The sequence below is a fragment of the Falco naumanni genome, chromosome Z (assembly GCF_017639655.2).
Source record: "Falco naumanni isolate bFalNau1 chromosome Z, bFalNau1.pat, whole genome shotgun sequence".
In the NCBI taxonomy this organism is placed as follows: Eukaryota; Metazoa; Chordata; class Aves; order Falconiformes; family Falconidae; genus Falco; species Falco naumanni.
Window position 1 is genome coordinate 78235774 of NC_054080.1, and position 22691 is coordinate 78258464.

General features: G+C 39.3%; 1 long non-coding RNA gene across 2 annotated transcripts; it reads right to left on the minus strand.

Annotated features, from left to right (window-relative positions):
• Positions 1-1742: 1742 nt before the first annotated feature.
• LOC121081451 lies at positions 1743-20959 on the minus strand. 2 transcript variants are annotated; one of them, XR_005825702.1, is made up of 4 exons: positions 20855-20959; positions 12233-12401; positions 8711-8764; positions 1743-1979 (listed from the first exon to the last, which is right to left on the minus strand). It is a non-coding gene; the product is annotated as an uncharacterized LOC121081451 (long non-coding RNA). The 2 variants fall into 2 exon arrangements; XR_005825703.1 differs by lacking the exon at positions 8711-8764.
• Between the last annotated feature and the right edge of the window lie 1732 nt (positions 20960-22691).

Genomic DNA, 22691 nt, shown 5'->3' on the forward strand with positions numbered 1-22691 from the left:
AACGAATGCCTCTCAGCTATCAGCATCATCGTTGGAGCTCAGTAGCAGTCCTTCCAAAGGATTGCTAAAGATGGAGTGAAATAACGATAATGTTAAGAAGAACCTTAAATCATATATGTATCTGTTTATATGCATATACACATGTATACACAAAAATGTACATATTGCTTTGAAATTACAGAAAAGTTCCCACGTCATGTTTTAAGAAAATACCTCTGGAAACTGAGGATTATTTCTGTTAGTTAATTGACAACTTAATTGATTATTGTTTCTTTTCATGGCACCAATTAGGACACAAAACTAATGTGATGTGGTAGGTTGCTCTGCGAAGATTCCCAGCCAGATGGCTCAAACTCAAGAGCTTCAAATTAGAATAAGAATCCTAACTTTTTGATGCTTATCTAAAACGGAGTATTAAACTTTCTCAGATTCATCTAGGGCTAGAAATTAAAAGCACACATTGGCAGAAGGTGGACCTGTCCACTGTGAATCTGAAATGTTTCAGCTTCTGCATTTTTAAATTATTAGTCACAAAAAAAATTAGACTGATTCTGCTCTCTCATTAGTTCACTGACGATGCGATCCTGCTGTTAGCAAGGGCTTTCCTCCAGATATATGTCACTGTATGAAAAGTGGGAAGATGATCAGGCTCAGTATCTGTGCTTAGAGCAAAAAGAAAGATAATTTCATTTGCTGTTTGGTGTTACAAGCAGCAAATTGTCACTCACTTAAGTCCATATGTTTCAGAGTAATGTTGGGTCATTTCCTGCTGAGGTCAAAGTCTATGGGTGTTTTCCACATGACTTCAGTAGTCAATAAGCTTATATTTGCTTTAGTATTTTTCTTTCCCAGGGGAACAAACCACTATTGGTGACTTCCCCTAAGGGGTCTAATCAAGCAAACGATTACTGACAATGCCTTTCCCAGAGTTTGGCCCTTAGCAGCTTGGAGCAGGAGATGAGAGTGGCTGGAGGGCAGAGGAACATCCTTTTCCCTGTGTGGAGCTGCCAAGTCCTTGCCCCTCCAGCAAGCCTGTGATACTGTCTACCTGATCCAGGTGTGTGGAGAAGGGACAAAATATGCCTTCAGCCTCCTTCAGAACCTTGGCAGAGCCTTTAGTTGTTATCCCATCCCTGACCAAGATCACCTCTAAAAGGAGTGTGTCAGAGGCATAATACTTTGGGGAGCTATCGCCTAAACAGGTGGAGATTGTACATTCACCCCTTTCTCTTCCCCATTCCCAGCCTTTCCCCAGGTCAATAACTTTGCAGAGACATCTGCAGTAACCCCTGCTCAGGCACAGATTTCATCAGAGGAGACCAAGCTACTCACATGAGTAAAGCTGAGCTGGATCAGGCCCAAATTTAGTATTAAATCCTGGCAGTTCCAGAACTGTAGCTTTAACAAGGCTTATTTGAGATGAAGGCACATTTTTCAGTGCTCATAACAGCAGCAAGATTCTTATTATACAACATTTAAAAGCAATAATTTCTGCAGATTTAACCTCATAGATTTTCTAATACAATAAAATTAAATTTAAAAAACCCTGAATGCAGCAGATATAACCCCTTCATGTGCAATTAACAAATTTTAAATAGAAACGTTAATATTAACATTATTCTTTATGCCTCGATGAGTGGAATATTATTTAAATTGATATGACATAAGAGGATATAAATAATTCCTAAGTGTGGATCTAAACTAGAATTTCAGACTGTATTGAAATGGCAAAACATTATCAATTCCCTGTTTCCCAATCTGTCATTCATTACAAGCCTGATGACACATTTTTTTCAAAGAGATCAAATTAGCATTAGAGTGCTGATACACATTATAAATAAATACAAAAAAGCTATTCTGAAAATTCAGTGTAACATAAAATAAATGTCTATGCTCCACCAAGTTTCATCTTCTTTCTGGTAGCTGAGAAATTGTTGCAAGTTGACACATAAGTTGAGAGTGAACTGCTGTTCTTTTCACTGCAATAAAAATACAAACATAGTGAAACCAGGAATTGCAATTTAATTAAGGAAAATTCTTCATTCCAAATAAACCTATCATTCATAATGGGCAGAATTACAATTGACATTTTTACTAAGGAAAATGAACTAAAAAGGTTCTCTGTGCTGCTTTGTACAAGTTAGATGAAATAGTTGTTTTCTTTTCCACGAGGTACAAGAGTAAACCTTTAAAATCATGACCATCTATGACCAGAAAAAACCCTATGATCCATATACATTTTTTATCAAAGCAGTAAGTTCAGCCTGAGAAGATCAGATGTATTGCAGTCTGAGTAGCTACTTTTCATTGACTACTTTTCTTCACAATTTCAGGATTTTTTTTTGTTTGTTTTGTGTGGTTGTTTTTGTTTGTTTGTGTTTTTTTTGCTAGGTACTTCATCAAGAAATATACATGTAATGAATGTGGTTTTTTTTGTTTGTTTGTGATGGCAACACATTCCAGCAGCAACCAGACCCGTGTAATTTTTATGCAAAAATATCACTTCAGCCTACAGGTCTTTTAGATCTGTATTTGATTTATTATATATTTATTATATATTATATATATATTGTATATAGATGTGATTTGAGGTGAGTAGTTTAAGGTGCAAGTCTAGCAATCTTTTGCCAAAACTGCCTCTAAATTCAGTAGTATTTGGCCTTTGCAGAGTGACATTATTAAGCTTATTAAGCAGATAGGAAGCAAATGACAAGGGTCAGACATTACCTAAAACTTGCTTTCTTCAAGACTCTTAATAAGGAAATTTATGTGAGTGAGGAAAAAAAATACCTTGCCTAAACCTACAGTGGTCTGCAGAAAGCCAGAATACTTTTCTTTTCCCAAGACTATCAGGGCAGAATAATTAATCCATGGTACAATACCAGATTCCTTGATATCTGTAGCTATAAAATATACACGTCCTAATACTCTCTCTGACACATGAACTTCACTTTCCATCAAATCAAGGTTAGAGTTTTGCCTATTTTGTTTTTAAGGTTATGTTACAACCCAGCCTCCTGTCTGATACTATTTTTTTAGTGAAAAATCCACTGCCCAAAATCTTCAAAACCTGAATCACCTGAAGCAGGCCAGACCCAGGTCACAACATGAGAAGGAGAGTGACGAAGTGAGTGCTGTCAACCGACTGTGCCTTGCCAACAGTGCTGAATGACATGTTGATGTGATGGGCAGCTCGGGTACCTGCCTCACCCCTCTGACTGTTGGGAAGGCTGGGCATGCACACAGGTGCTTATATTCCTAATAATTATGTTGCAAATTACCTGTGCCTTAAACTCTTCATGAAATTATAAATGCCTGTAGTTCCATCACCATCATAAATTCTTACAGGCCCCATGGCCAAGTCTTTATCACGGGTAAATTGCCAGAACACTAATGAAGTTGATAGAGCTATACTGAATGGACAAAATTGTGCGTCTCAGAATGTGCAAGTCAAAATAACTAAGAAGAACAGAAATGAATGCCAAAATGAATAGATAGGTTGACACAGAACTTTGAAGATTAACAAAAAGAGGGTCTCACATGGAAATGAGAGAAAGAGAGGAGGAGGAAGGAGGGAAGAAAGCCCAGGACTGGGCGTCCTGAGAACCCAGATTTCCTTTTGGCTGTTCAAACCCAAAGAAAACAAAATACCCAACACTTGCCGCAGTTTAGTTTCTGCATGGGTTAAATCGCAATGCAAAGATATGTTAATATTCACATTCCATAGTTTGAAGGAGGGAAAGAACAGCTCTACCTCAAGGGTTCATAAAAGAATAACCCATTTTCAGTTATAAAGCTTCATAAGAACACAGGGACTTCATAATAATAAGGGGAAAATAATTTTACCTTCTAATACATATCAAAACTCGCAGGCTTCCCAGTGTCTTTGTTAAAATAGAGCTATTCTGCATAGAGCACTTCTCAGTACTACCAGTAGTTTTCACAGTTTTTGTGGCAAGCGAATAATAATAATAATAAAAAAAATAACAAAAATATCCTGGAACCAACATGAACTCTGTTCTTTCTATAACTAAGAGAAGAATCGCAAATAAGGGGAAGTGCTTCCAGACACACAAGTTAATCAACCATATACTCTGAAGCGTAAGATTTGATTAACCTTAGTATGTGCAGGTACAAAAGCTGCTCTGAAGGTAACTTTATTTTTCTTTTCTTCTTTTTTCCTTTGAAGTGATAGGGCCAGGTTTTCAGTCTAGCTCTGGTCACTATTTCTTATTCTGTATGATCAAACGTAACAGTCTTTGTAATGACACCCACTATGCACACAGCTCTTTGAAAGCATAAAATAGCTCACCAGTCCAGTCCAGCCCTATTAAGAACAGGCACAGTTCTTCATGTTGACACAGATGAGATTAGGAGAAATGAGCATTAGGGATTCTAAAATACATATTGCCACCAATGGTTGGACCCACAGGATATGTGGCATTGCACACATCTCAGACATAAGGAAATCTATGAACTGAACTATTAGACATCTGAAGGCAAGCAACAGAAATGTGTTTGGCCTTTTACAGTGTTTGAAACACTGAAACACATAGACCGTCTTGGCTGCCTGTAACCATGATCACACCAAAATACACCAGTAATGCAGTGAGCTGCTCGCTATGTTAACAGGTCAGCAAAATACAAATTTGGTGAAACAAATCCTGTCTGCTACTTCTCTTTCTTTTGGTTAGCAGCAGCATTGCTCAAAACTGCCAGACCCAAAACCTAGTGACATTATCCTTCAGCTGTGCTGAAGCAGGAAGGTTACCTTTGTTTTTACTCCAAGGCTGGTGTAACATAACTGATCCATTCCTATTTGTGCACATTAATGGTTAGACTTTGTCCTAAAGAAAGGAGTGCAGCCTTTTGTGCACTTACCTCTCCTAGTCTTAAGTGCATCTTATAGTTGGTTCTTGTTATACTGAGTGGATAATACTAAGTGACCATTTAATAAAATATTGAAATGTAAACACTTAGGCACAGTTAGTAGCTCAAATTTCCTGAATAATCACCACCATGGAGGGAATGAACACAGCTCTACACATAAAGCATTCCAGGGAAAAGCCATCAAAAAAGGATTCTCCTTTTCAACATCATGCAAGTTAGTTTCTTAGCTCTGTAGGGAGAAGCAGAACCAGCCCTGCTGTCTGTGAGAGGAGTAACACTCCTAGATCCTGAACAATACCTCCCTGTGATATTGGCTGGACTTGTAGATCTAGTACAAAAATTGAAAAAAAATATGTGAGAAAATAGGCAGAAATGTTATCTAAAAAAGCTCCTAGGCTGGTGGATGTAGAGCAGGTCACTTTGTCCCAAGCTGTTTGGGGGACATCTGCAATACTGGCTGTCCCCAGTTCTGCGCTTTGTACATGAAGGGCTAGCGGCTTATTTTACACCCACCCACCCACACCTTGAAATGGGTTAGCTGGTTGTCAGACTGCTCTAAAAAGCTTTTGGAACATGTGATGGTGCAAACCAATGAGATTTTTTACAAACTTTTCTTTGTTTAGGATCTTTTTCTTTTCATGGTTCATACAACTCACTTCTGCCTGCTGGGGTGTTTCCGCCATTGGGGTCAGCATTGCATTTGGTATGTCTCCTGTTGGCTCAGTCCATTGCGCTGCACCAGCTCCTCTTTCTCTTTTAGTACATGGTACTCTTTTTTATTTCTTCCTGGCATCAGGGTCTCTGTGTGTCCCTTATTCTCCACTCTTACATGTCATTTTCTTCTATTTTCCCTCTCAAGCAGGGATGTTCTGTGCCTGCCACTCAGATGACTCCAAATCTCTGTTCCCTCATTCCTGCTTTCCTCCCTTGTCCTTTACTTCTTCCCAGGGAAAATGTACATACCAGCCATTCCCCTTTTCACCTTCTGGGGAGGGCAGATGTAACTCTCTGCCAAGTTTCCCAGTCCTCACATTAACAATCCATATTGTCCCTAAACTGCTCCATGTTTGCAGTCCCCTGCTTATTCCAATCTGCACCAGAATTTTTATTTATTTTCAAACTCCATAGGAAATAATGAATAATTTTAGATGATACTAGGAAGAACAATAAAACTAAATCTGTAAATGTTCACATGAAAGACGGGAATAGATGATTCTTCAATTTAACAAACACAGGACTGACAATATCCAGTGGCTACCACTTGAACAGTAACAGATTTAAAGGAAAAAAACACAAAAACATTAAAAATAAAATTATAGTGGCTGATGTGCTGGTAACTTGAAAAGATATTTTTTCCTTCTTTTTCTTTCCTTCTCCTTTCTCTCGTTCTCCTTCTTCTTCTTTGTTTAATATCCATCCTAATTCCATGAAGAATTAACTCAAAGCTTCAAGAGCTGATTCTGTTTCTATAGAAGATTATACTGCATGACTACGATAGCCTGCTTACATTACAAACCGTGTAAAGGTTTATAATGGAGAGTGATTTTAATGGCTGCCATGAGTGGTTTCTTTGACTGTTACAAGACTGTTGGAGCTGGAGGCCTAGTAAAGTGATGTGAGACATTTTTTTGTCCCTCATCCAAAGTATAGCTTTCCCCTAAAGCCCAGTAACAAGTCAGATCAGACGGAAAAAACCCTAAAGCAAGCAGGCTTCTTTCCCTTTCCCTTTCCCTTTCCCTTTCCCTTTCCCTTTCCCTTTCCCTTTCCCTTTCCCTTTCCCTTTCCCTTTCCCTTTCCCTTTCCCTTTCCCTTTCCCTTTCCCTTTCCCTTTCCCTTTCCCTTTCCCTTTCCCTTTCCCTTTCCCTTTCCCTTTCCCTTTCCCTTTCCCTTTCCCTTTCCCTTTCCCTTTCCCTTTCCCTTTCCCTTTCCCTTTCCCTTTCCCTTTCCCTTTCCCTTTCTCATTTTAACTAATCCTAGTAACCTGTTTTCTAAGATATCCTACATAATAAAAACAGAGGGAAAACTTCATTACGTTATAAACTTTTGATCACTTATTTTAATGAATATTTTATTAATGCTAATTATTGTTATATTTCAGTATTGTTTGGGAACCTCAGTCATGCATCTGGATTAGATGTATGTACGTCTAGAGTACAGAACACTGCAGTTCATCAGACACTTTTTGTATGATAGCTGCACTATAGCAGAGGAAGTCACCTGTATTCGCAACTATGAGCAATACAACAATAAGTGAAAGAAAATACATTCATTTGGAGTAAGAAAGGTAATTTCCTGATAGTAAGCTCCACTGGCATTAAAAATAGTTGGACAAACAATACTATGAAATCCTTCTCATCTAGGGAGCTCCAAACTCCTAGACGGAACAAGCCCAGAACAGCCTAGGGAAGAGCTCCACCCTGACGAGGGACTGTGAGCAACCTAGCAGATACTCTTCCTCTAGTCTATGTGGTTGAGCATTGTCAGTGATAGCATGGGTTATTTATGATAGTCTGTTTTATCAAGTAGTGAATAGAAACCTTTGTTAAAGAAATTTTATTTCTGTCTGCTTGCCATCCCTACTCACTGAGAGGAATATTATCTTTCAAAGTTTATCATTCTTACAGCACTCCTGCTAAGCTTTCTGTCTCTGCCTCTTCAGTTTTATCATTGTAGCTTGTGCTTTTGCTTCAGAAGTGTCTTCAATGACTTGGCTTCAATGACTAGGCATTTTTTTTAAACCTGTAACTTATTGGGTCCTTTGCAGTCAGCTAGGGCTTTACCTAGATCCAAGGGATCTAGAATCAAAGCATCCGTACATGAGTGATTGTGGTTGATCTAGGTTTTTGTCTAATGCTCAGAAACAGATATACCTTTGCTTCAGAGATCAGTGATGAATAACTGGTTAATTCATTAAGGATTCTTCGACATTGTAGGGGTTTTTTTCTATTCCTCTAGCACGGATATTTTGGAAGTTGATGGGAATATAGGACATCAAAAAAACCAAATAATTCAGAGTTTCAAATGGAACCAAGGAACTATGGTCTTTGCATATTTCATAGTTACTTTCTAATTTCTTTTGAAACAGATCAATAGCCAAACTTCATGACTTTTTTTTCTGTCTCATAGTGTTAAGGATTTTGCTTGAAGGCTAAACTTAAAAATTATACCAGTTATCAATAATGTATGGAGTGTAATCTCTAATGCAGAAAACACAGCTGGAAGATATGCTGAGAAACTAAGCAATCCATCCTCAAGGACTCAAGTCTACTTCCTCAAGAGAAGATCAATTCTATGCACATCATTCCTGATAGATGTTAACAACTTCTTGAAGACCTCCAGTGATGAAAAGCCTACAGCTTCCCTTCACAAACAGTCCCAGGACATCACTATCGTTCTCTCATGGATTTCTCTTCTTTTTCTTTTTCATAAAGTATCTCTTGTTTCTTGTGTTATCTCTGTGATGAACAGATAATTTCCTTCCTTTTTAGAGTTTTAAATTTCACTTAAATGTTTGTTACTTCTGAGTGTGTTCTTTGCTAAGACTAAGTGCTTGTATGTTCACACCGAAGTGAAGCCAAAAGGGCTGCAAACAAGAATCACTTTGGAAATTTCTTTCTAATTCACCTGACTATTCAGGGTCCTCTCCTGTCTCAACCAGATTTTTCTGCAAAAAATGTTTTTGCTTATGAAAGATATAATATAAACCCCAGCACATTTTCCTATTTATTCTCCCTTTCCAGATTTTTGTATAATAAACAACAACTCCCAAATAAATAATTAACAAAAAATGACTTATTTATAATCAGAAATGTTTGGCTACCAGATGGTCCAGAGTATATCTTCGTATAATAGGATCTTGAGTACGGTTTTAACTCTGCGGGAACAAACAGCAGAATATTAATAAAATGTCAATTAGTTTAATTTAGTCTCATATCTATTGAATATATATATTGGCACCTACATGGTTTTAATTTCATTTTGGGATTCCAGCTGTTATTGAAGGCAGAAAACTTTGAAACAAGTAAATTAAAAAAAATTGCAAAGACAAATAAATATGTCAAAGGATGGAAAGAAATAATTTTAAATGAAGCTGACAAGAGACTTCACTGGGAATGTAAGAACTTTTTCTGCATCTACATTGTTAATGTCCTTGATTGTTTTCTTTGTGACATTAAACTGAAAGTCTTATCCTAATTTGAAATAGTTTTAATCATTAGCATGATCCTGAAATATTCCTGAAGTCAGGATTTCTCCCACTCTCTACTCCCCATTTTCAGAAACTTTTTTTTTCTTTTTTTATGCATGAGTAGGTTTTTGTATAGTTTATGCAAGTTTATTTTCCTCAGACTTTGTTGACTCTTCTGAAATACATTTTTAGATCCTAGACTGAAAGTCACTCTTTTACGTATTTTCCTGAACTATACTTGTGTTAAAAGCATCTCAAAGAAATTCAACAATTACAATAAACTTACTGTGAGTTAGTCACAAGATTGCATTTGAACCCCTCTCAAACACAAGTTATTTGAAGGATGAGGATGAGAATGGGTGATGAGGGCAAACATATCAAACTGATATTGAACTTCAGCTGTCGTACTGGATCTGGCTGGGATGGAAATAACTTTCTTCACACCAGCCCATACAGCACTGTGTTTTGTATTGTGACTAAAACAGTGTCGGTAATATACCGATGTTTCAGCTGTTGCTGAACAGTGTCTTCTGTGTTAAGGTTTTCTCTGTTTCTTACTCTGCCCCTTTGCAGTAAGCAGGCTGGGGGTCGGCAAGGAGTTGGGAAGGACACGGTCAGGATAGTTGACCCAAACTAACCAAAGGGATATTCCATACCATATAATGTCATGCGCAGCAATAAAAGCTGTAGTCTGTATGTGGGTTGTCTTCCAAGTTAGCTGTTGCTTGGAGGCTGGCAAGGCATCAGTCTGATTGTGAGAGGTGGCGATTGCCTTTGTATCATTTGGTTTTCCCGTCTTTCCCTCTCTTGAACCATGAATTATCTTGCTTTCACTATTTGTGTTTTCTCCCCCATGCTGCTGGGCACAGGAGTGAGTGAGAATCTGGATGGGTGCTTACTTGCTGACCATGGTCGACCCAGCACAGTCGTTCCTAAGTTTCAGCAAAGGCTGCATAATCCAGCTAGGAAGGGAGTCAGTGCTTGATGGTTAGCGATTTCTGAGCTCGTTGTTACTGGTAAAAGTAGTATAAGTACCTGAGACCCTTGGGCTATGTCTACATACAGCATTAGCACTGAGTTAAATATATCAAGTCTCAAGACCCTTTTGTTTTCTGACACACGCTGGCTGTCTCCAATCTGCAGCCCGAGGTTGATAAATCCATGTTGCTCCTCAGAAGAGCGAAGATGGTAATACTTGATATGGGGCTAAGCTGTTGTATAGAATCATGGAATCATTTGGGGTTGAAAAGACCTTCCAGATAATCAAGTCCAACTGTTAACCCAGCACTGCCAAGTCCACCACTAAACCATGTCCCTAAGCACCACATCTAAGTGTTTATTAAACACCACCAGTGACGGTGACTCCACCACACCCCTGGGCAGCCTGTTCAAATGCTTCACCACCCTTTCAGTGAAGAGATTTTTTCTAATATCCAACCTAACCTCTCCTGGCACAACCTGGGCCTGTTTCCTCTTGTCTATCACTTGTTACGTGAGAGAACCGACCTGACCTCACCTGTCTACACCCTCCTTTCAGGCAGCTGTAGAGAGCGATAAGGTCCCCCCTCATCCCCCTCCTCTCCAGATTAAACAACCCCAGTTCCCTCAGCCACTACTCGTGAGACTTGTGCTCCAGCCCCTTCACAAACTTCATTGCCCTTCTCCAGACACACTCCAGTCTCTCTGCATCCCCCTGGCAGTGAGGGGCCCAACCTGAACACAGGATTCAAGGGGTGGCCTCACCAGTGCCATATGCAGGGGGACATCATGCCCTGGTCCTGCTGGTCATGCTTTTTCTGGTACAAGCCAGGATGCTGTTGGCCTTCTTGGCCACCTGGGCACACTGATGGCTCATGTTCTGCTGGATGTAAAACAGCACCACCAGGTCTTTTCTACTTGGTCAGTTTTCCAGCCAAATTTCCCCAAGCCCGTAGTGCTGTGTGAGGCTGGTGTGACCCAAGGGCAGGACCTGTCACTGAGCCTGGTTGAACATCATACAATTGGCCTCAGCCCATTGGTCCAGCCTGCCCAGACCCCCCTGCAGAGCCTCCTGCCCTCCAGCACATCCACACCCCCCTTTCCCCCAGCTTGGTGTCATCTGCCAACTTACTGAGGGTGCGCTCTATCCCCTTGCCCAGATCATTGATAAAGATATTAAACCGGACTGGCCCCAGCACCAAGCCCTGAGGAACACCACTTGTGACCAGCTGCCAGTTGGATGTAACTCCATTTAGTACCGCTCTTTGGGTTTAGCCACCCAGCCAGCTTTTCCACCCATCGTAGAGTACACACGTCCAAACCATGAACAGCCAGTTTCCCCAGGAGATGCTGTGGGAGATGGTGTCAAAGGTACTACTAAGGTCCAGGCAGACAACATCCACAGTCTTTCCCTCATCCACTAGGCAGGTCACCTTGTTGTAGAAAGATCAGGTTTGTCAAGCAGGACTTGACTTTCATGAACCCGTGCTGGCTGGGCCTGATCCTCCAGTTGTCCTGCATGCACCATGTAATGGCACTGAGGATGTTCTGCTCCATCACCTTCCCCAGCACCGAGGTCAGGCTGACAGGCCTGTAGTACCCCAGATTCTTCTTCCTGCCTGTCTTGTAGATGGGTGTAGCACTGGCTAACCTCTAGTCTGCTGGGACTTCTCCAATTTGTCAGAACTGCTAAGAAATAATAGGAGCAGCTCAGTGAGCTTCTCCACCAGCTTCCTCAGTACCCTCTGGTGGATCCCATCCAACCCCATAGACTTCTGAATGTGTAACCGAAGCAGGAGATCACTAACCATTTCCCATGTTGGGTTGCATGCATATTTACTCTGATCAGAGTTCATGGTGCATGCACGAGTCTGATTTTAGGGTTTGAGATAATCTAGGGTTCACTCCATCCAAGTTTCAAACCTTAGACTGAGGCGCCCCACTCCCACTGAGGTGAGAAAAAATACTATGTCAATGGTGATTGAACTCTGAATTAAGAATAAGCTCAGATCTGTACTTAAATTACAATGTAGTCTTAACCTTTAATTTAAAACTAGAAATGTCTACACAGGTAGATGTCAGAAGTGACTACATTAAAGAAAAACCCTTAAGACAATATTTCAGGATTACTTAGCTTTCCATCTGTGCTGCAGCATGAAGTTCAAGCCTTGTACTTACTTTCAGAGAGTTCAGTGGAGAACATCCACAACTGTGTCCTGTGTAGGAAATCTCCCACATTTCAGCCTGAAGTACTGTGCCAGAAAAGTCTAGTCCTTGTGCTGGATGTCAGAGTTATGTAGATCGCACTCTCTTTCAAGGTTCCTCCTTCTTTTGTTTTCAGCCTTTTCTGTGAGGACAAAATACACAATTTCACACTCTCTGGCTATAGTAATTTCCTTTAGGGAAGGATGAAATACTAGCGAGAACACAGCTACCACTGCATTATCTGAGGCAAAAGCAAGCACAGTACATAGTGAGGTGCAAGCAGAAGGGACCTTAGTCCCCTCCTTAGTCCCCTCCTTCCCTCCAACTCTTTTTCCGAGAAGAAACCCATTCCACTCTTGAAGCCATACTGTGCTTTTTGAACACAAGGGTGCTGTATTTAATTTTTGTGGTGTGGGTTTTTTTGGGATTTTGTGGGTTTGGTTTTGTTTTTGGTGGGTTTTTTTGTTTGTTTGTTTCTTTGTTTGTTTGTTTTTTTCACTTGGAACTCCTATGTATTTTACCTCTAGACAAAACTCCATGTGCTTCTACTCGTATTCAAGCCTATTTTATCCATGGCCAGGTTTTGACCAGGTTTCTTGTGCACTGCCCTGGAACAGCTTATGTCACTTAAATCCTGTGTGCCAGGGGATAATTTTATTTTTTTCTATGATCTAAATGCTGTATATTATCCAGAACCATCTGCAGCCACAGTGGCTGAGGAAAGGTAGATTAACATTATCTCTGATATGTGTATCTTTAAGGTTTTTTTCCAGTTATTATTTGTAGGATCTTCCAACAGAGAACAAAGCCCCTTTGCACTTGGGGCTGTATAAACATGCAACAGGGGATGGTACTTTCTCCGAAGAATCTACAGTATAAATAGACAACAGAGTGGGGAGGGAAAGCTTGCTCAGAGACTTGCCTAAAGTCACACTGCAGGGAAGAGCTGGGAATAGTATCTAGGTCTCCTGATCCCCTCAAGTCTGTTGCTTTATTCACTAGGCCATGTTGTCTTCCTCCATTTAATTCCCTTCTCTTTTTCTTTATTCTACTGTATAAAATTCATCAGTGCAGGTTCCTATATGTAAATAGACATTCGGTTAAGGGGGGAAAAATCCACAAAAAAACCAACCCTCTGGAAAAACACCCCATCTAAAGATTTGTTACAGTGCTTTTTTAATAGGGTAGTGACAATGTTCATGGCTGCCTATGGGATATTTGTATAGGGAATTTGAATGTAATTTTATTTGTACTCTTTGAAGGAGTCATAAGTTTAAGATTGTATGCAGCTTGGCCTGTATTTTACGTGTGTGCATGTTTACAAGGAACTTGTCATATTTGGGGTAAAGGAAAAAAGTGGCCTTAGGGTGGGAACAAGAGAAAAATGAATGTCTTTTAATATTGCTCATTATTTATTTTGAATTCACTGCACTCCCAATATCAGTTCAAAGAATTTCCCTTTAGTTCAAACCTAATTGATATGGTATCCCCAGACATGTCCTGGTATTGCTCTTAAACGCTGCTGGAAGATTGTGTTTATTTATTTATTTTAGTGTTTCAAAACAAGTTGAAGATTCAAACAGCCTCAAGTAAAATTTCTAAGTCACATGACACATTCTTGACTACTGCTGGGCATTCCTCACAACTCCCATGCCTTTTCTGCTTATTTAGTGATCTACATGAGCATAAATAAAAGTTACATTAATGCACAGGTTGTTTTGTAAACTGGGGATCTTGCACAGTGCTGAGCACAGAGGGCTGTAAATCAAGCTTCTTGGATTCTCCTTACTGGAAAAGGCTTTTGTTGGTGATCTTTGCAGAGGACGTTTAAGGTGGTATTTTAATATGTACAATAAACGCAAGGTCCCTCTGTGACATTTTCCTTCAGTTCTGAATTCTGCATAAGCAGAAGCTTGAATGTGAGTAGAGCCACTTCAGAGTGTTGTTCTTAAAGTACTTCCCTAGCAGGTGCTCAGCACACCTATAAGGAGGGCTGTGCTGTGATCACTGCTAGCAATACCCTTCCTTCCCTTCTGACAAAAGTCCCATGATTTGCAAGAGAAGGTCCCTAAACACCATTGAATGCTATATCTTTAAGCTGAATTTGAACAATGTATCTCAGAGACCACTGTCTTGAGGCATCCAGGAGTGAAATCTTTCTACGGGCTCAGGGATATATGTGCGAGAAAAATACTACAGGCAGTTAGTCTGGTAGGAAGAGATACCTATTGATCAGAAAGATGATTTCACAGCTAGCTTATTTGATATCTGAGTTCAGTCCTATGTCTTCCCACAGATTAGTTGTGTTACTTGGGACAAGTCAGCTTCCCAGTCATATGGCGTCTCTGTTCCCTCTGCTGCAAAATAGGAAATAACAACTAACCCTTGCCTTGTTTGCTTAAACAGCAAGTTCTACAGGCAAGACAGGATTCTTTATTATGCATATGAACAACATCTGGCCTAGTGTGCCAGGTGCACAAATCATTTATTTATGTAATTAGTTAAAATGTGAGCTAAACTGTGATAACAAATCCATGTAGACGCTCTTAGTCCAGGATGAATATAAGGTAAGTAGAGGAAATTCTTTCTTTAAAAGCTTAGTGTGCATTACCTCATATTTGCTGCTGGCTAAATGCACATGAGCTGTCCCAGATGAGCTGACACAGGACCATTCATTACTCCTTCTTGTTCACACGTTTGAGCCTTTACACACCTGACTATATTTCTTTTAGTAAAGTGAGGGATGCTTGCAATGTTAGCTGTACTAGACTTGAATTTGGAGGATAATTAAAGCTTCTCACCCTTGCTTAGGCAATATCTCTTGCTGTCCCCAGAATACTTTAGGGATAAGGAAATTGCAGGAAAGTCAGTTCTTCCAGAGGAGCTTTTGCTTTCTACACGGTTAAATGTCGATTGAATAGGAATAGGAAATGGGGAAGTAAGAGCTGACAATTGATGCAATAACTACTTTTTCTGCACTGGTAAATGAATGTGTGTTCATTTATCTTCTGATCCAGAGCAAAGTCAAGAACATTATCTCAAACCATCTGTCCTTTGCATTAACTTGTTTGTCTTCAAGTCAGTATGGGAGAGGAGACACAAACTTTTACATCCAGCTACCATGCTCAGCTAAGATCTAGCAACTGAAAACTTCATTTTCCAGAGATTATGGCGTCTGCTGCATTTCAATTTACAGATGCGTGTTCTGTAGATGTAGCACATAACAAAACTAGCTAGACCAAGGGCCAGGAAAGCCCAGGACAAACACAAAGTAAGCAGAACTGCTACGGTTTTCCAGATAATTAGTAGACTAAGTAACCATATTGACTCAGATACCTCTGCATCAATTTCTGCTCTTGAGTGGATGATATAAATCTAGAGAAGTACACTAAATTTTAGTGGATTAACACCAGCAAAATGGGTGATTGTGTAACATCAATCACAAGTGCTGAGCAAGAGCAGTAAGTACATGCTTTCATTCTAGAAATGCAGTAATAACATATCCTTGCTGTGTATATCATTTCTTCCCCTTTATCTTCTCTAATTCAGTTTAAGTACACCTTTAATGAAATTGAATCATTATTTTTCACTTGTACTTCCTCCTCCCCATGTGAATTAAGCTATAAAGTGGTGTGTTGGCATTTTTTGTTTGTTTTGTTTTGGTTTACTTTTTATTTTAGTGGTTTTGGCTTTGTCAACTGATATTAAGTGGAACTGGTTTTGCTTTGTATCTTTACTGACAAATCTATATTAATAACAACATCAATACTGTATTAAACTTGAACTATGGGAATAATTTCTAATCACACTAAAATTAGTAATGTCGCATATCACATGGCAAGTCATAGAGTATGGGAAGTAAAACTACGATTAGCTTGGATTATTATTACCTTATTATGGCCATTTAAATAGGCTGTAATTCTGGGAATTTAAGGGTCATTTTGATTTATTCAATTTAGTTTGTTGTGTGTTTAGGAAACTAATTAAAGAACAAACAACATTGTTATATCATTCTTAATGGCAAATATGTATGAAGGGGTTACTATTCTGAAACTCAACACAATAATGAAGATTGTTATAATTTTCAACATTCAACATTACCTCTTCTCAGAAATTATTTTTTTTTCCCTTTCATTAAAATGGTTCCACTCAATTTTGTTCTTAATATTTTGAAAGAGATGTCTTACAAATATGTCCCCCCAGGCCTGGAAGGCTAAATGATCTCTAGTTAGCTTGAGCTTTCAGAAAAATGACGAAAATAAATAAATATGCAGAAAAATAATAATCTCTGAAATAGCCTTTAATCCCCATGACTGACCTACAATTTGTTCACAAAGTAACGACTGTCAAGTGTTCACTGTTTCCACAAAGCCTTACATTGTGATGGCAATTCTTCTGCACTGCCTATTCAATGAAGTACCTAAGGTTATGCTTATGCTTATGCTTAAAAAAATGCTGCCATGCCTTTAGCTTCAAGAGTCTTGAGCACCTATGAAATTGTAAGTCATGTTTAAATGCTTTGCAGAATAGGAAAGTTGTTTACTCTGTCTGGAATATTTTGCAGAATCAGATCACAGTGAATAATGCTATTTAACCCAGCTCTGATTTGAAGCCCTCTCTAAGATGGACTGTGACAAATATTGACCCACAGAGCACAGGGCATGGCTATGTAGCATCTTTGTGCACAGGTAGATGAAGAGGACAGATGAAAGTTATGGGAGAGATTTCTACCTAATAAGTACAGAATTCCCAAAGAAATTAGTGTAGCCATGACAAAAAAAAAACAAAACAAAACAAAAAACCCCAAACAACCACACAAAACCACAAAAAACCAAACCAACAACAAACAAACAAAAACAACTAAAATTGAGATTTTACATTTAAAAATGTATTTTCTCTTTTGGCCACCAATGGCAAAATGTTCCTGTTTCTTCAGTTTAAGTCTTAGATTACAATATTTTACTCCTACATCAAGATCACTGTCACAGAAATGCTACCTCCTTTACCACTTCGGCATTAATATGAAGGCTTCCTATTCCTAAGGAGACAAACAGAAAATAAAATGTTTATTAATCCTGTACATTCCTAAGAAGTAGCATTTCTAACAATATCAATCAACATTTTAAATTTGTGTTTTTGGTTTAAAACAATATATACATTTGGAAATATTTCCCCAGAGCCATGAGGCCCTGTGGAATTCAAATGTCATGTGCTTTTTCAAAATTAAAAGGGAAAAAAATAATAATTCAAGATCCTGTTTTTTCTTTCCAAAAAACAGCAATTAAAAAAATAATATATATTTTTATTCTCCCAGTGTTGAGTCAATTTAACTTCCACTTAACAGTAAGAGGTCTTCCAGAATCATAGATATTAGGGCTGCAAATGATCTGTCATGTCAATTCAATCCATCTCCTCACAAATGTACTGTCAATATCCAATATGAGACTGTTAGACAACACCTGATGCAAACTCCGTCAAATACTCAAGTGAACTTCCATTTACTTCTGAAAAGGGAGAAACAAAGACAGCCTGTGCTGAGAGGTTTGGAATATGTGGAAGAGATCTCAAGTCAGCTTTGCATCCATTGCTGGTCGAGTGCCTAATTCCGTTCTACTTTTGCCAGAGCCAGAAAACCTATTGCTAACACAAGTAATTATTCAATGTCTTATCTAGAAAGTAGTGTTTCTTCAAAGCTCAAGATTTTGGCACTGGTTCCAGACATATTTGGCAGGGGAGAAGTGGATGCCACTTGTGCGTCACCAGCAGCATTTTCCACAAAATTTGGGATGTCACTGCAGCTCTTATTCAAAAAACAGCCCTCCCAGCTTAGCCAGGGAGAACTGACAAGGTTATCACCAGAGGCGGGTTGCTAGAGGCCCCAGCTGACAACAAAAATGAGGGGGTGTGAATGTTAATATTCAAAGAGACAGCTACCTGCTGGAAGCACTTGCCTGGAAGAAGTGCAGGGACCAAGGGGAAAGCCTGTATAAATGTAACCCTCTCCTTGTCCGATCCCAGGAACTTTTGAGGTCAACCCAAATCTGCAGTAGCTGGAATCTAAGAAGCAGCAACAGGATTGCCCTTTTATTGTTGTGCTCTTAATAAATTCTCCATGTCGAAACCTGTTAACCCTGGCTGTTGCTTCTGTGTCTGCTAATATGCAAGCCCTCCACCAGCAAATCAATCCTTACATTGTAATGGCACTCACTTGACAAGGTATGTTTGGCTTAGTGCACCGCTGCTGTTTGTTCTGCGTGCAGCATCATATGGGGGGGTGATGTGTAGGAAAACGGAACAGAGGAGCTGGTTGGTACGCACAAAGGACAGAGGGAGCAGGCTGTGCAACAGGGTGGGGAAGCAGGGAAGGACTTAGTTGCCTTTAGTGCTCTGTGACATACTGAAGGTACCCAAAGCTGGTTTAAAACCAAAAATAAATACAGATGGTGACTTCTGAGGTCACAGTATCTTTCATGATCCCTTGCTCTTTGTGTGTCTTTGGCTTTATTCATTCATCCTCATTATGCCCTTTTTCCTAAACGAGAGCCTCCAGGTCTCCCAAGTATCAGGTTAGGGAGCACACCGCAGTCTTAGAGAACTACAGCAGAGGGGTTTGACTGCTGAATAGGTCACACCTCAGGGCACTGCCCTGGAAAATGCTATGTGTACACACTTTCCTGACTCAGGAGGACCCTGAGAGATATTTCCCTGAAGCACTGTCTCTGCAATGCTTCTTGCTTGATCTGCCAAGCGAAGGAGCAAATGGAAAACTTCCAACCTGGAGAAGTGAAGCCCACCACCCATCTGGTTCAGCCCTAAACTGGCAGTGCAGATGACTAGTCCTGTTTCTTTCTGCTCCCTTAGTCTGACTGCTGCTCTGGGATGTCTCAGAGAGGAACTGCAGAGATTTTGCAGCTGTCTGGGGTCAAAGGGTTAGACAGGTCTGAAGCCATGCCCCTTCCTCCTTTCTCTGACAGCCCAGAACCAAGACAGTGAGAGAGGAATCTTTAAACATAACTCTTTTATTTTATTTTATTTTATTTTATTTTATTTTATTTTATTTTATTTTATTTTATTTTATTTTATTTTATTTTATTTTATTTTATTTTATTTTATTTTATTTTATTTTATTTTATTTTATTTTATTTTATTTTATTTTATTTTATTTTACTTTATTTTATTTTATTTTATTTTATTTATGTTTTATTATTTTATTTATGTCTTACTATATTATTTAATTTTGTATTTTATTTCATTATATTTTTTTCTGTTTTAATTTATTTTATTTTAATTATTTATTTCAATACAACTCCTGGCATGAAATTGAACGGGAAAGCTGGACTCCACTGCCTGTTCCTGTATTTTTGGGGACTGAGAGTTTAACCGAAATAATGCAGAGCTCTAAAAATGCTTAGCCTGGCCTTGGGCTTGTTCATGCAATAAAAGACATTGAAATATTAGGTAAGATGTAGAAACAGTAACAGAAATCTCAGTTCAGTGCTCATTTACCTACAAATACTTAAAAGGGGAAGAGCAGACCCTACACCTGAAAACTTTTTTCTGCCAAAACTTTTAGGCCAGCCCCTGTGCCTAGTCACAAAAAAATTGCAAGCTGTCCTTGCCCCTGTTTACATCCCGGTATGATGTCAGACTAATTCCTTCTTGCAAACGGGGATTCAGCTGCATGTGTGCTGTATAAACATTTCTTACCATGAGAAAGGAAAACTGAGGTAGCCTTCACCTGGCACCTCTAAGAAACTTTGAGTATAGGTATAAGGGCTGCTCTTCACAGGATGGCCTTGCTTGAAATAGATCTTTTGCTCTTTTTCTTTTGGCACAAGTTTAGAAAGAAAAGAAAAAAGAAAGAAATTAAAAACCCCAAACCCAACAAACTAACTCAAAAAATAACAAAAATTCCAGACAAAACCAAGAATTAGAATAAAGGCTGGAATCAGTGGACCAAGATCACCTTTAGGTAAGGATGTCCAACATGACACAAATAAGGGGTGTATTCAGAGGGCAGAATCTCTTCTCCAGTTCTCTGCTCTGACTGTGATCTATTCCTTTCCTGACATGAAGATATGGAGTAATATCAGTTGCCTCTGCCCTTTTAGTACCTAGACTTTATTTCTTTTCTGCACCAGAAGCAGAGTTCATGCCATCTCTGACCCCAGCTGAATGATACCAGATGACACCTGATTGTACAGTACACCAGGGTTGTTTCTCTGGTGCTTTAAATTACACCTCCAGGTATGCTTCCTATTTTCATTTTTTTTTTTTTTTCTGTGGCTAGAAGTGAAAAAAACCCAATGCCTCAAATATGAATTGACTAAGCCCAACCCAACTTTAATCTCTGGGTTGCGTGGCTATTTTACAGTGGAATTACACTTCAAGCAGCACTGCAAAACAGCTAATAAGCTGTGTTAATGCATCTTCACCTCATCCAGGAAGCTCAGAGGACAGAGAGGGTAAGCTCCCATCTGTCTGCAAATGACTGTATAGACTTCCACTGAGTCATGAGCTGGACTTTGTTAATGTGTAATGAAATTAATTAAAGCCTCTCCCTTCCCCCAATATTGGTTAAATATTATGACTCACCTGGTTGCTTTCTGAGCATAATAGAAGTTGACAGGATTGGAGGAGGGGGGAGATGCAGAGGAAGGAGGGGATGTGGGATGTTTCTTCCTCTTCCTGTGTTTTTTGTCTTTTCAGTGCAAACTCACATTCTGTCATGTTACATACACACCAAAATATTTAGAAACACACAGGGCAAAGATCAGTTTGCAAGCGTGAGTTCATGAACTCTGCCAGTGTGCAGAAATCTCTGCCAGAAGCGGCATAGCATCCCAGAGGCAAGTCAAATAAAACCAGTCAGAATAATACACTCAGGTAACAAAAAAGGCAATTGTACAGCCAGGACTGATCCTGAACAGAATGCATTTTGACATGTATTGAGACCCTTACAAAAGGAAGCCTCCAAGGTTACCAGCAGAGTTGACTTAGTTTTTTATCTACCTTTTTATTATTTTTTTTAAAGGAGAAGGAGTGTTTAATTATCAGTTCTCAAGCAAACAGTGGTTCGGCAAAATGTCAGATCTCCAGCTGAGACGCCACCAGTTTGTGCTTGGGATTGTGTGCCAGGCGGCTGTATGGACAGGCGAAGACCTCCGACTGTTCGCTGAATGAATTTCCACTCGTGCCTCTAGACATTGATTGAAAGCGAAGGCTGCTGTTGGAGCCCTCAGGCTGTCTTAAGAAATCCATCCCTCCCCATGCTAGATCCTTGATGAGTGTAACTCCAGCTTCAAGAGACACCGGGTGAAGTGGGAAGAATTTAACCCTTCTGGCCCCTGGAAGCAAAACTCTCATTGGTTTGGGCTGATACTGAAAACAAAAGGAAAGGAAGGAAAGAGGAAAATGAATCAAGAAGAGGCTCACATACAGTATTTTTTGTCTTTCTTTCCTTTTTTTCCCCAAGTAAGACATAAAAGACATCAGCAAAGAATCAATTGTAAGTTTTTGTAATTGCATTTGTTTTGTAAGTTTAAGGTAGAACTTCTTCTCTGAATCCATTTCACTATCAGAACAAAAAAGCAGGGAAAAAACAGGCCCCTGACTTTGACATGGAGAGCTAAATATCGTCTTTGCTGAAGGAAGGCAAATCATAGATAAAGATCAGTATAAATCGATCTTAGAGCTCACTATGGTAGTGATGCTTGAACTACTTGTACTCACTGAGAATCCAACCTATGAGATTCACTGGCAGTACATCTCTGATTGTCAAACACCAAGTTTGAGTTAAATACCGTGCCACAAGGTCAGTGTATATTCTGATAGAAACACCTGACAGCCAGATCCTACTGAGGCATAAATGGGTGTTCTCCAGCTAGTGCCACACCAATCTGTTCTTTGCAGGAATGTAGCCCATGAAATCTAGCAAAAGTGTTAATTGCAAGCAGAATTTAATTTGCTTTTATCAGTGTGCAGCATTTTTCTTTGAACTTCTTTATATTTTTCATACCAGGAAAGAATTGCCATGAAAGCTAAATGTAACTACAGTCTATCATACCAGCCAACTATTGTTGTATGTTGTTGATTTTGGTTTTGTTTGGGTTTCATGGTTTCTTTTTGTGCTCCCCTCTCTGTATTCTCCTGCCTCATATTTTAGGGGCCATATTTTGACTTAACAGTTGTACATCATGTAGCACAGTGGGGTTCTGATACGTCACTTGGAAATACTACAGTAACAGCACTAACAACTACACACTAACCAAGAGAGTCACTGCCACAACAGACCACAGATAGATAAAGTAGAAGAAAAGGAGAGAAACAAAAAATATCCAAGATAGTAAAAATAAACCCCACCATTCATTAACAAGCCATATTAAAAAAAGGGGAAAAAAGAAGAAAAAAGAAAAAGGAAAACAAAAGAGAT